Source organism: Rhinolophus ferrumequinum, chromosome 17 (assembly GCF_004115265.2).
Source record: "Rhinolophus ferrumequinum isolate MPI-CBG mRhiFer1 chromosome 17, mRhiFer1_v1.p, whole genome shotgun sequence".
In the NCBI taxonomy this organism is placed as follows: Eukaryota; Metazoa; Chordata; class Mammalia; order Chiroptera; family Rhinolophidae; genus Rhinolophus; species Rhinolophus ferrumequinum.
Window position 1 is genome coordinate 40321440 of NC_046300.1, and position 13873 is coordinate 40335312.

Sequence of the window (13873 nt, forward strand, 5' to 3'; positions counted from 1 at the left end):
ATTAAGTAGTAGTTTTATATATTTGCTTTGATCCACATCAAAATTGATACACATATTAAGCAAAGCCCTGAAGTTTCAGGCCTAAGCCCCATGTATTTCCTCTCTAGCCATTCTAACACGTACAGTTAAAATTATCAAATGACTGTATCCAATGTTAACAATTGGGTTTGTTCATAGTGAAGACTAAAGATCTGGAACTAAAAACCAAGGGAAGATTTAAAAACTGGCCAAAAAAATAATCAACAATTTCTAGAGGATTAGCTGTCTTTTCTAACTCGACAATGCACTGTAAAATTTTGTGATCCAGTAGGAGAGAGTTGAGAAAAAAATACGCAACACAAAACTCTTTAATGTCATCCAAGATAACAGATGCTACTCGGACAGTTTCACTGTTCCTAATCTCTCTGCCTCCAGCTTTTTTTCCCTCATATTTGGAATATTTTCTTATTTCCTCCTGTTAAAGCACTGTTTTTATTATAGTTCTCTTTGTTCATAAGTAACCTATATATATTGTAGAATTTTTTATTTCATTGATACATCTTAATTAATATAAAGATAATACTCACTTTGTCTTTTTTATTTTAATGGCAATTTAAATAGACTCTCCCCAAGTTAAAACCACACACACACCCACCCTCACACACACACACACAAAATCACTAAAATGCATAATATGTCCAGTGATTTCATAATTTTACCTTTCTCCTTTCTGACTTGTCTTTATGGGGTTATCTTGAAAAAAAGGACCACTTTGAAAATTTTCGCTAGTAACAACCTTCTCTTATTCATCTCAAATACTACTTTTTAAACTAAAGATCCAAAATTGGAGGGTAAGTGGAAGCTCCAACAAAACCTGAAAAGAGAAAAAGCTTGACAGCAGAATTTTGTCATTGTTTCATCCACTCAACAAATAGATATTAAGACCCTTTTAAGTCAGATACTGTGCTAGGTACAAGTCCTACTTTGTTTCAAGAGCCTGCCTTCACAACATAATCTTAAAATACCAACAAGGGTAACAAAATTACATATGTGTGTGTGTGTGTGTGTAAATTCTGAGAACTACACATGTAGAGTTAGGAATAAGGGTATCAGTGGATAAAATAAAAAGAAAAGCAAGATGTTGGGAACATTTCAAAGTTATCAAAGCTCTAAAAGTAATACAAAAATCTGTGTAGTGCTTTATAAATATTATTTTGAGTCTAGGAATGTTTTTGACTACAACAGCCAATAGAATCTATCAATTTGTTTGGTTTTTGCCAAAAAATTTAAACTCAGTATACTGGTAAATTTTCACATGAGAACATATCTTCAATTTTATAACTGAACTCAATAGGAAAATAAAATTCAATTACGAAAATACACTTGACAGAGTCACACCAAATCTCATTAGATGTCATACTATAAGACATTATATTAACACTCGGAACCTTACTTCAAGAATTAAATGTATGCTATTTTTAAGATCCATAGCCATGACCTTGGTTCACGTTAATATCATTCAATGCATAAAATACTAATAAAATATTTCTTGTCATTTAGCTCCCTGGAATAAAGCTAAAATGTATCTGATACAAAATTGCATACTACAACGATTTATCACAATTTACAACCAAAAATATGGAAAAGATTTCTCACTTCATTCATCATCAGGGAAACGCAAATTAAAACCACAACAACCACTACACACCCACCAGACTGAGTATAAGGAAAAATATGAAAAATACCAAGTATTAGCAAGGACATGAACAACAGGGAGTTTTTTATATACTGCCCCGTGGCCCTTTAAGTTGATATTATCACTTGGAAAAAGTCATCTGGAAGTGTCTACTAAAGCTGAGCATACGCTAACCAAGCAACTTCAGTCCCAGGTATATGCCCTACAGAAATGCAGGCACGTGCTCACCAAAGGACCTGAACATAGAATGTTCAAGAGATCACTAATTGTAATACTCAAAATCTGAAAACTACGTAAATGCCCAATAACATTAGAATAAATGATTATTAGAAGAAATGCCCAATAACATTAGAATAAATGATGGTTTATTCACACAATGGCGTATTATATAGCAATGAGAAAGGAGTAACCACAACTACATACAATATGGATGAATTTCACAAATGTAATGCTGAGGAAAAAAAGCTAGTCGCAAAAGAATAACTAACTGTATGACTCCATATATAAAGAACAAAAACTAAAATAATCTTTGCTGTTAGTAGTCAAGAGAGCAGTTACCCTTGAAAGGGAGCTCCAGGCATGCTTCTGGGGTGCTGGTAATATTGTGCTTACAGAGTGTTGGTTTATAAACCTTCACTGAGCTGTACACTTGTATTTGTACTTTTCTCCATACATTTCAAGTAACTTGAAATGCACACATACCGTATTTCCCCGAAAATAAGACCTAACCAGAAAATAAGCCCTAGCATGATTTTTCAGGATGACATCTCCTGAACATAAGCCCTAATGCGTCTTTTGGAGCAAAAATTAATGTAAGACCCAGTCTTATTTTGGGGAAAAACACCGTATATAAATACATGACATGAATATTTTCATTATAAAAGTAATACCACATTATGGATACATTACAAAATACAGAAAAAAATATATAGTACCAATCAATCATAACCTCATCTTCTAAAGATACTTGTAAATTGACATAGTTCGTCCTTTTTTTCTATAAACAATTTTACATAGTTAAGAACATATAATACATACAAATTTACTTAAATTTGAATGGTTAAATTATATCAAAACACCCCTAAATAATTATTGTCTATCAAGCATTTTCTATCTTTAAAATGTTTTTCTTCATAAGCAACATTTGAGTACAAAATTAGCTATCATATGCATACTTACACAATTTACTTTAAAATCACCTAGTAATATACTTCTGTGTAGGACCTACATTTTTGCGATTTATAAATGCTACCATATATACCTCTGTCTTTGTCTTTATTAATCATACGTCAAATTTTACTTCCTTAGGAAAGATACCAAAGGATCCAATGTTTTTGCATTAAAATTTGTAAAAGAGAAAATATTGCTATAACATGAAGACAGATTTGAAAAAGCAGCAGAATGGATAACCTTTCCTCTTTTCTTTACTAGTCTTTTTTTTTAGAAGTGCTCCTTAGCCTGTAGATTACCTCAGTAAAGCAAAAATCCATGGTCTGAGAGTCTAAGACTGTGTGAAGCTTGATGACACCTCAGTATTAGATATACGCAAGGTACTGAAAAACAGTTTTCTGAATTGAGTGAAAAATTTTAGGCAGGAAAATCAGTCTGATCCTACCTGTTGCTTAATCCAGACTTCTGAATACTCTTAGAGCAGTAGTTCTCAAAGTGTGGTCCAGGGTGTGCAATACCAGTGTCACCTAGGAACTTGGGAGAAATACAAATTCTCAGACCCCAACCCGACTGAATCAGAAACCCTGGAGGTGATTTTTATAGCATGCCTTCCAGGTGATTCTGATGCTTGCTAAAATTTAAGAACTACTGGCCTAGAGCATTCTATACCCCCAGGCAATAAACATCACCTTTATTAATCAGGGAGTGGGAAAGATTGCTATCTTGTTCATCTGAGAGAATGAGAAGATTCCTGATAAACGTTTTCATCTTGTGCTCCACCTCCTTTTAGATTTATGATTTACGTGTCTGCAGTGTCAGCCATGCTATTTTTCATACTTTAATGGATCCCAAATGGACTCACTAAAGACGACGTAAAGGATGTCATTGAAAAAAAGGATAGTACAAGAGTTTATTCTGTGAATCAAACAAAATATTTGATTTAATTAGTTTCACAGACAGAAAATGAAAGAAGTAATTTGTACTACCAGTAAATCCTGGTAGCAATTTCCTTTTACTTCAAAATACAGCTTGCAATTAAATATACCAAGGCTGGTCTTTTTCTAATAATTTAATCAACAACGTAGACATCTTCTATGCATTTAATACAATATAAAGAAGAACTTGGATATCAAACAAACAACTAAGGAAGTAAAGAAGAAGAGAGAATTAATATTTTATTGAGTACCTACTACATTGTTGAAAATAAAGAAAACTTTATTTAAAATGAAGTCGGGAATCCCTGAGAGGGAGCTATCACACACTGCCATATAGACCCCAAACAGGTGGACAAACCACATCAGGAGGAAGAAAGAATTTTTCCTTGCCCAGCAAAACACCTCCACCTTTGCCAATCATCACTAGGACCCCTTTAGCTGGTGGCCTTCAGGTTTAGGCTCCTCGTTACAGCCTAGCCAATGAGAAACTGCCACATGCAGCCGGTTAGAAGCCGTTAACACCCTGATCTTCCATACAGCCCATCCAATCATCCTCTTTTTCCCCTATAAAAGCAAGCCCATCTCTGAATTTGGATTTGCCTATGGTTAGCCATAGTTTGTCCCAAACTGTAACTCCTCTGCTAGTCCCAAATAAATCCACTTTACTGGTAAAATAGCTAGTTCTTTATGTGTTTTTTTTTAAGTCAACAACATGCTATTATGCAGAAAGCTTTATACGTGAGGGTTAAATGAGAATATATAATCCCTACGAGGTAGGTGTTACTATCCCCATAACACAAATATGAAAATCAGACAAAGAGAGATTTAGTAAATTTCCTATGTTACCAATTGTAAACCCAGCAAATAGCAAAGCTGAATTGAAGCTGGGCTCCTACGGTTTCAAAACTTATGCCTTTTCAAATATATCAAACACAACATGAAGCAAAACACAGCACATTTTCATTAGCGGGCATAAAAAAACTCCTATATAAAGAAATATAGTTAGTAAAGTTTTAGCAACTTTTAATAGTTTTCCTATTTAGTATTTTTTAAAGACACATACAGCTTTAAAAAATATTTTAGCTACCAGTTTAATTTTATTTACTAAATAAAGACAAGGAGAAACCAGGTTAAATGTCAGAAAGGACAATTTAATCTTTCTTGAATAATAAACAACTGTGATTTAAATCGCTAAATTTAATTTTTAAAATATTGTGTTGGCAATAAAGCTGGTTTTGTTTTTTTTCTGTTAAACAGTTTTATAACATGTTTGTATGAATATTTTGTTTTTAGATTTGGCAACTCATGCACATTTTATGTTGGTCATGAACAAGACAAATTTAAATAAGGAAATTCAAAAAGGTAACATTTTAAGAGGTTGATTTTAGAACTAAATTCCAATTGGCAATCAAAATTATCTTCTCCTTGTGCTGTGAGTTTGAAATTAACCAGTACCAGTAATTGTTACCAAAAGTTTTTAACAATAGCAGGCAAGATGGCTAGCTAAAGTTAAAGGTGTGAAAAGGTTTTCTTCTGTGACAAGACAATGGGCCTTGTGGAACTAGGAAATTAAAAACAGACAATTAGATCAATTCCATTTCAAAATACTAAGCAAATTAAAAAAATCACATAAAAACAGACCCTATAATCTCAATACTAGTCTACTCTGCCAACTGAAAAAATGATTCACTGAAAATGAATTTTGAAATAATACAAAAACAAAACTGCAGATATCCTTTCTTCCAAAAAGAAGCATATGAATTTATCACCCTTTCATAAGAAACAGTAATTGGTTATTTCAAGAACTATAAAAAATAGGTATCATCATGTCATATGCTTTATAATAAAGCAATTTAGATGAACTAGAATGGAGAATAAAAATGTATATTAAAAAATGAAAAAAAGCCATTTCATTGTGGTTCAGGTATAACATATTGCATTATCAAAACTATTTATAAATTTACACCATGCAATCAAAACACAGAGCAAAGTTGTGTAATTCTACCAAACCACAATACACGTTGTGAAAGCAGTTAACAGGAAGATGAAAGATGTAACCACAGCCTATTTAAAAGCACTTTAATTTTTTCATTTATTTTTTGTTTTAAATCAGGAATTCCTTAAATTTTACTTCTAAAAGGTAAGTCTTACTTAATTCTAGTATTTACTTAATATGGTAAACTAAACGCTATTATTTAAATGAAACATATGTAGATAAACATAAAAAAATAGAAGAGAAAAAAAGGATCAGATGGCACAGGTCCTTCAGGAGAAGCAAGCTGCTGGAATGAACAGGTCAATACAACTATTTGTACAATGGTATCGCTGTCTATTTTCAGATCATTAAGCTATTTTTAAATATCCTGAAACCAAACCCACATTCAAAAGGCAAAGCCAGAACCATTCACTATGTTTATTAAAATACAATCTCTTACTAAGCCAAGCACATTAAGAGAGGCCAAACTCACCCTAATATGACCTCAGATTTAGAAGGCTGCCAAAGAATTTGTATAGAAATAGCAACCAAATGTTGCTTATCCCTACTATTCAAACTAATATAAAATAAAACGAAAGCTTACTAGATATTTTTGGACTTAAATTTGTGAAGTAAAATAAAGAAAAAAACAGATATGGCCAAATGTTAGCAGCCTTTTTAATTAAACATAAAACTCTAAAATATTTTTAAGATTTTGAACACTGAAATAATCTCTAACACCAATTCCCTACCCTTTTACCTTTCAATTCCTTTTACACTTCTCATCAAGAAAGTGAAGTTTTCACATAACAATGCATAAATGCATTATTACAGTTCCTACAGGCGCCATCCCAGCAACACTTTTGGTAGAACTCTAAATTCCTTCTGTTCCTACTGCTTTGTCCACAAAATGCTTCCAATATTCCTGTTCCCAGGCTGTGAAGATTACTTCAAAAATGTTATAAACATTGAAACAATTGGTTCCACTATAAATGTATGTACAATCAGCCCTACATATCTGTGGGTTCCTCAACTGCGGATTCAAAGAACAGTGGATGGACAATATTATGGAAAAGAAGTTACATTGCTGCTGACGTGTACCATGTAGTTAGGCCTACCATGCTTGCGTTGGTACTGAACACGTACAGACCTATTTTTCTTGTCATTATTCCATAAATAATACAGCATAACAACTATTTACATAGTATTTATACTGTATTAAGTATTATAAGTAATCTAGAGATGATTTAAAGTTTACAGGAGGATATGCGTAAGTTATATTACACAATTATGCCATTTTATAATAAGGGACTTGAGCATCCGTGTATTTTGGTATCCATCAGAGGGTCCTGGAACCACAGAGGGATGACTGCACTTTAACCTCATCTGATTCCCTGCTGCTACTCAGGAGTCCCAGAATCATCTCTAGATTATAAAGAATTAAAAATAGTAGAACTAGCTATAATCAAAACTACTCTATAAATGGAGAATTTACAAGCTTCTCTAATAATTAAGTGGTATTTATCTAGGGAATTCCAAGTTGGTGTGACATGTAAAAATGAATCAACGTAACTCACCGTATTCATGGGCTAAAAATAACCCACCATATAATCATTGCAATACGTGCAGTAAAAAACACTTAACAAAACCAACAACCATTCATTATCAAAACACCCAGAGAAGAATAAAAGGGAAACTTAACCAGATAAAGGGCAGCTATGAAAACTCCATAACTAACATTATACCTAACAATAAAAGATGCTTTCCTCCTAAGACCAAAAAAAGGCAAGGATTACATTTCCATTCAACCTTGAACTAAAAATCCTAATCAATAAGAAAGAACAAGACATACAAATTGAAAAGGAGTACGTAAAACTGGCCTTATTCTGAGATGACGTAATAGTATATGTAGGACATTCTAAGCAATCTACAGGAGTTACCAGAAATGAGTTTCGCAAGGTGGCAGATCAAAGCGCAAAAACCAATGGTATGTCTACATCCTAGTAAAGGAACACTAGAAATTGAAATTTAAAATACCATTTACAAACAAACAAACAAAAAAACCTTCTGGAACTCATAAGCAATTATAGTAAGCTTGCTAGATACAAGGTAAATATATATAAGCCAACTGCTTTCTTACATACAGCAATCAACAATTAGAATTTGAAACTAAAAACACAAGGCCATTTACATTAGCATCAACAAATGAAATACTTAAGTATATGTCTAATAAATATGTATAAGATTTATATGTGGAAGATTACAAAACTCTGATGAAAGAAATCAAAGACCTAATCAATGGAAAGATATTCCATGTCCATGGATAGGAGGAATCAATGTTGTCAAGATGTCAGTTATTCCCAACTTGATGTACAGGTTTAATGTAAACTCAATCAAAATCCCAGTAAGTTGTTTTGTGGCTATCAACAAACTGATTCTAAAATTTTATATGAAAAGGCAAGAAACTCAGAATAGCCAATGCAACACTGAAGAAGAAAACCTGGAGGGCTGAGACTACCCAACTTCAACACTTATTATAAATCCACAGTATGGTATCAGCAAAAGAATAGGAAAATGGAATAGAATAGAGAGCCTAGAAATAGACCTACACAAATACAATCAACTCAATTTTGACAAAGGAGCAAAGGCAATTCAATGGAGAAAGGAGTCTTGAACAAATGAGGCTGGAATAGACATCTACGTGCAAAAAAAAGAAAAAAAGAAAAATAAACTTGACACAAACCTTACATCTGTCACAAAATTAACTCAAAATGGATTATAGACCTAAATGTAAACCACAAAACTTCTAGAAGAAAAATAGGAGAAAATCTAAATGGCCCTGGGTTTGGCAATGACATTTTAGATACAACACCAAAAGCATGATCCATGAAGAAAAAAAAACTAGTAAGTTGAACTTCATTAAAATTAAAAACTTCTCTGTGAAAGACACCATTTCTCTGACACCAGATGTCAATAGTCTTTGTGTATCGTTACAAGAAACATTATGTGTGTATTTGTATGTCTATGTGAATGTCATTATTTCTCACTTTTCTTTAAACAAAGAGTTATATACTCAATACGTTCTGAATTTTTCTTTTGTTAACTTAATGTCTTTGTAGATCATTCTGTATTTGTACATAGCTTTTTCATTCCCAATTTTACAGCTGCATAGTATTCCATATGTATTGAACACAATTTAGTTAACCAGATCACACTGATGGGTTTACGCTGTTTCCAGTATTTTGCTATTACAGACAATACTGAAAACATTAAGCTTTATTTTCCAGATTTACAAGCATATCAATAGAATAAATTCCTAAAACTGGGACAGCTAGGCCACAGGGAATGTAACTGTTAAATTCACAAGTATTGTGAAGTTGCTTCCCGTAAATGCTGAACTAATTTATGCTCACACAAGCAGTATAAGAGACTACATGTTACCCTACACCCTTGGCAACAGTGTTTTATCAAACTACTACTCACAAAGCTTACAGAGTGAAAAATGGGACTCAATGTAATTTTAAATTACATGTTTTATGAATGAGGTAGAGTACCTTTTCATCTGTGTAAGAACCATTAATATTTCTTTTTCTGTGAACAGATTATTCTTAAGTTTTACCCATTTTCTAAACACTGGATTGTTGGTTTGATTGTTCCTTTTATCACTAGTTAACATTTCTCTTTGTTTCTTTAATGCCTTGAGGCTTCTAATATATTTTATTTGATATCAATATTGTTTGGCCACAGTACATCTTTGGCCATTTCTTATTTTCAATCTTTCTTAAATTTAAGGATTCTGAATATATTTTTATTTCCAAAAGAACTTTTTCTGCGTGGTAACTGCATCCTCTTGAGAGTTTTCATCCCCTTTTCTTCCCATCACAGCTTTCTCTTATCGTTTCCATTAGTTCTGCCTCCCTAAGAGGAATCCGCTTGATGATTCAGTAATAGTCCCTCTTTTGAGTTGCTGAATTCATTTTAAGAGGTTTAGGCTACTGCAATCTCTTGGAGGGTGTGGGACTGGCAGTCAGTATAAGATATATATACTTTAAATCAGGTGTGCAAGCAATGAAGTGGCAATGCTCTGCTGAGGATGTAAAGGAACAAGTGGGAATGCCTAGCAGACCTCATTTACCTACAAGGACATGAGCAATTCATCCAACAAGTGCGACCCTCCCCACAGCTGTTGACCAGGCAGCTTCCCAAAGGACTGCACTGAGCTTGCAGGCAAATATGGCCTCTTTCCATGTGCCAGAAATAGCCAAAGGTACAGCCAGCCCATCCACTAGCATGTGCCTCTCAGATAATTGAGGAATCCCTGATCTTCACCAAAGGTTCTACTGGGCTTTCAACCTCACATAATGAAGCCCTGACTTACATATTCTTCTCTTTCATTTTTCTTAATAAGGCACAATTACATGATTTATAACAGGATATACACATAGTCAACTGCTTTTATATCCTCTACTGTTCTCTCGGTTATAATATATTTATATCTGCAGGCTTTTCTTCTTTTAATTAATTATATAACTTTTAAATCAACTCTTAGATATATGTCCTATAAGACAAAAAGCTCTGAAACCTTCTTTATTAATTCCTTAACACTTTGTTTCAAAAGTATTTAAGACAAGTTCCTTCTTTATATACTTCTTTATAAACTTCTCAAAGGTTAGATACATAAACATCTTGACTAAAAGTCTGGAAATGTTACGGCAGTCCATCACTTACTGAGTGTGTACAAGTGTGCTAGACACCAAGCTAGAGTCTGAGGACAAAGATATAAAAAAGGACTCTACCCTCAAAGAGTCTAGTAAAAGAAAAGGACAATTGTATAAAGAAATACAATATAATGTAATCAGGACAATATGTACAGGGTCTAAAGTTTAACACAAGGCGGCATAGTAACTAAGAGGTACAGAGGAATCTGTGATCAGCTAGATTTTAAAGAGTAAAGAGGAATTTGCCCAGTGGCCATAGGAATTAGAGATAAAAGGAAGGACATGCATTCTTTCTACAAAGTTCCTTGTTTGGGAAAGCTACGATGGGACAGATACTCTGAAATACCTGTCCTAGATATATAATGATGAATAAGATAAAGTCCTGACTTCACGGCATCAGGTGGGAAACAATAAGTAAACCAATAATTAAAGTACAGTGAGATAAACGCTATAAAAGAAATAAGTAGAGATGTTTGAGGCTTATGGGCCAAGTGGAAATGAGACCTAAACTTAGATGCAAGAAACAAACAGAAATTAGCAAGGTGAAATGTAAGTATATATTAGGAGTGGAATGGAGGACGGTATCAGGGAGGCATGACATTTCAGGCACAGACAAGAGCACACAGAAAGGCAAGGACAGAGAGAGCGGGACAGAGAATGTGCCAGAAGCACAGGTGTCTGAGATAAGGTTAAAGTGAAAACAAGAACTGTATCAAGAAGGATCTTTTAAATTGGAGTTTGGACTTTATCTGGAGGGCAATAAGGAACTAGTAAATGCTTCTTTTTAAAATGTGGAAAAACTTGTTCAGATTTGTGTTTGAGAAAAAGAATGTAGCTGTAGTACAGTGAATGAAATAGAAATGTATCTGGAAGTAAATGAAACAGATGTAGTAATCCATAAATATAGTAGTCTGAATTAAGATAGTAGCAATGGAAATAGAGAAAATGGGTGGGGAAGGTTGAGAGATTTAGAGGGTGGACTAAACAAGCCTTGAAAGTGATTTGATTGGGAGTAGAGAGAAAAGAAAAGGAGTCAAAGATGATGGATGCCTCAGTTTCTGATTTGGGCAAAGGGTGGATGGCACTACTATTCAATAAGGTAAGGAAAAGGGGAGAGCAGATTTTGAGAGGGTGAAATGATCGCTTTAATTCTGGCCAGACTTAGTCTGAGATGCATTTAAGTTATTCAAATGAAGGTATCCAATAAGCAACTGGATGCACAAAAACTCAAGACAAAGGTTTGGGCCAGAGATATAGATTTGAGAATCATCCATATACAAAATAAATAACTAAAGCAATGAGAATAGATAAAATCGCCTGGGGAGAATGTACAAAGAAGAAAACCTAAGACAAAACCCCACAGAATACTAACACTTAGAAGACAAAGGAAGAACTGAGGAGAATAGACTGAGAGGAATCAGCCAAAAAGGAAGAAAATATTAACAAGAGGAAAAGGAGGAAGCACTTATGAATGCTTACTATGTGCTACGTGTTATACTAAGTGATGTATGTGCACTACCTCATTTAATCCTTACACACCCCATGAGCAACTTTGTATTGTTACCTGCATCATGATAGATAGGGACATTCTGCTTTAGAGAGATCAACTTGCTCAGGTTTACACATTTGGTTGGGTATAAGAAGTGCAACCAAAATTGCACTATAGTTCTCCAGAGCCCTTGTTCTTAACTGTTACACTGCACTGCTTTCTATGAAAGACTTAAAAAGTGTGTTGTCATAGGCACAAAGGAAAACAGTAATTCAAAAAGAAAGACACCATCCCAGTAGCAATGAACTCACCTAGTACTGAGATCTTGGTGTCTAGTAACTTTCACTACTAAAAGAATCAGGAAAAATGGCTGATCGATGGAGAGGTCAGGAAATATGTGGAATGAGCCTAGAGCATATTGTAGTGCTAAAAAGAAAGTGCTCAAAACAAATAAACAACCCACCCCACAATGAGAGGAATATGTCAAAGGGACACACACACACAAAAACCAAATGAAAGCTCCCAATGGCCAGAGTTGTAAGAATTTGAGCAAACAACCCAAACCAATAGTATTCAATTAGTATAAGCCAGAATATAAACTAAACATCCACAAGTCCATATTGACATAGATTGAATGAATGAATGAATGAATGAATGGAGACAAGATAAATCTGGGGTACAGAAGAATTCCAAATAAATTATATAGATACTCCCCCTCAAGGAGGTACACCAAACTCTCCACTCCTCAAATGTGGGCTCCACATAATGACTTCCTTCCAAAGACTCTGGTATAGAAAGTGGGGTAGGAGGCACAGACAGTCACTTTACAGTAAGGAAACATGACAAACACTGCCTCAGCCAAGTGACCAAGGTTCACATCAACGACGGTACGTCATGTTCATAGTATGCACCCTTGACATGCTGTGATAAAAATAGCACTTTTTATCTATGGTCTTGCTCTCAAAAACCTATAACCCCAATCTAATCAGGAGGAAAAAATCCCATTTTGAGGGACATTCTACAAAATTCCTGACCAGTATGCCTCAAAACTGTCAAGTTTCAAAAATATGGGAAGTGTGACACAGCGTCACAGCACAAAGGAGACTAAGGACACATGATCATGAAATGCGGTGTCCTGACCGTTTTCCTGGAACAGAAAAAGACATTAGCTAAAGAATTAAGGAAATCTGAATAAATATGGACGTGTGTTCATTATCATGTATCAATATTGGTTCATTAATTGTAAAAACTGTACTAGACTAATGTAGGATATACTAGACTAATGTAACAGCAGGGGAAACTAAGTGAAGGTTTTGAGAACGCCCCGTACTATCTTTGTAATTTTTCCAGAAACCTGAAACTGTTCTAAAATCTAGTTTTTTTGTTTTTGTTTTTTTATTAAAGGGCTCCTTAACAGTGTTAAATGCTGATAAACAAAAGACAAAGACCAAGAGCAGTGTCAGAGGATTAATGGAGTCAAAAGCCAGATTACACTGGGCAGCTGTGTGAATGAAAACAGTTGAGAATGGAATTTTAAGTGTATAGCTTCTTCCAAGAAGTCTGATAATAAGGGGGAAGAACAAATCAGAGCTGGAAGCAGACATCGAGTTGAAGAAAGTGGCTTTTGTTTTTGTTTTGTTTTTAATCAAGGTATAATTCACATACCCAAATATTCACCATTTTAAGTGTTCAATGCAGCGGTTTCCAGTATATTCACAAAGTACACCATCACCACTATTTCCAGAATATTTTGATTACCTCAAAAAGAAATGGTAAAATTATATCACTTCACCCCAGTCAGAATGGCTATCATCAACAAGACAAATAGTATCAAGTGTTGGAGAGGCTGTGGAGAAAAAGGAACCCTCATACACTGTTGGTGGGAATGCAGACTGGTGCAGCCGTTATTGA

The 13873-nt window shown here is 34.2% G+C and overlaps 1 protein-coding gene across 6 annotated transcripts in view; it reads right to left on the reverse strand.

Annotated features, from left to right (window-relative positions):
• Positions 1 to 13873, reverse strand: part of TFDP2 (transcription factor Dp-2) — a 149182-nt gene that overhangs the window by 91361 nt on the left and 43948 nt on the right. The window contains exon 1 of one of the 6 annotated variants that reach the window (XM_033132374.1): positions 3291 to 3309. The exons of the other annotated variants lie outside the window; for them this stretch is intronic. The gene's annotated coding sequence lies outside the window, so the exon portion shown is untranslated. Of the gene's footprint in view, positions 1 to 3290; positions 3310 to 13873 lie in introns of those variants that run through there. 6 annotated transcript variants of the gene reach the window in all.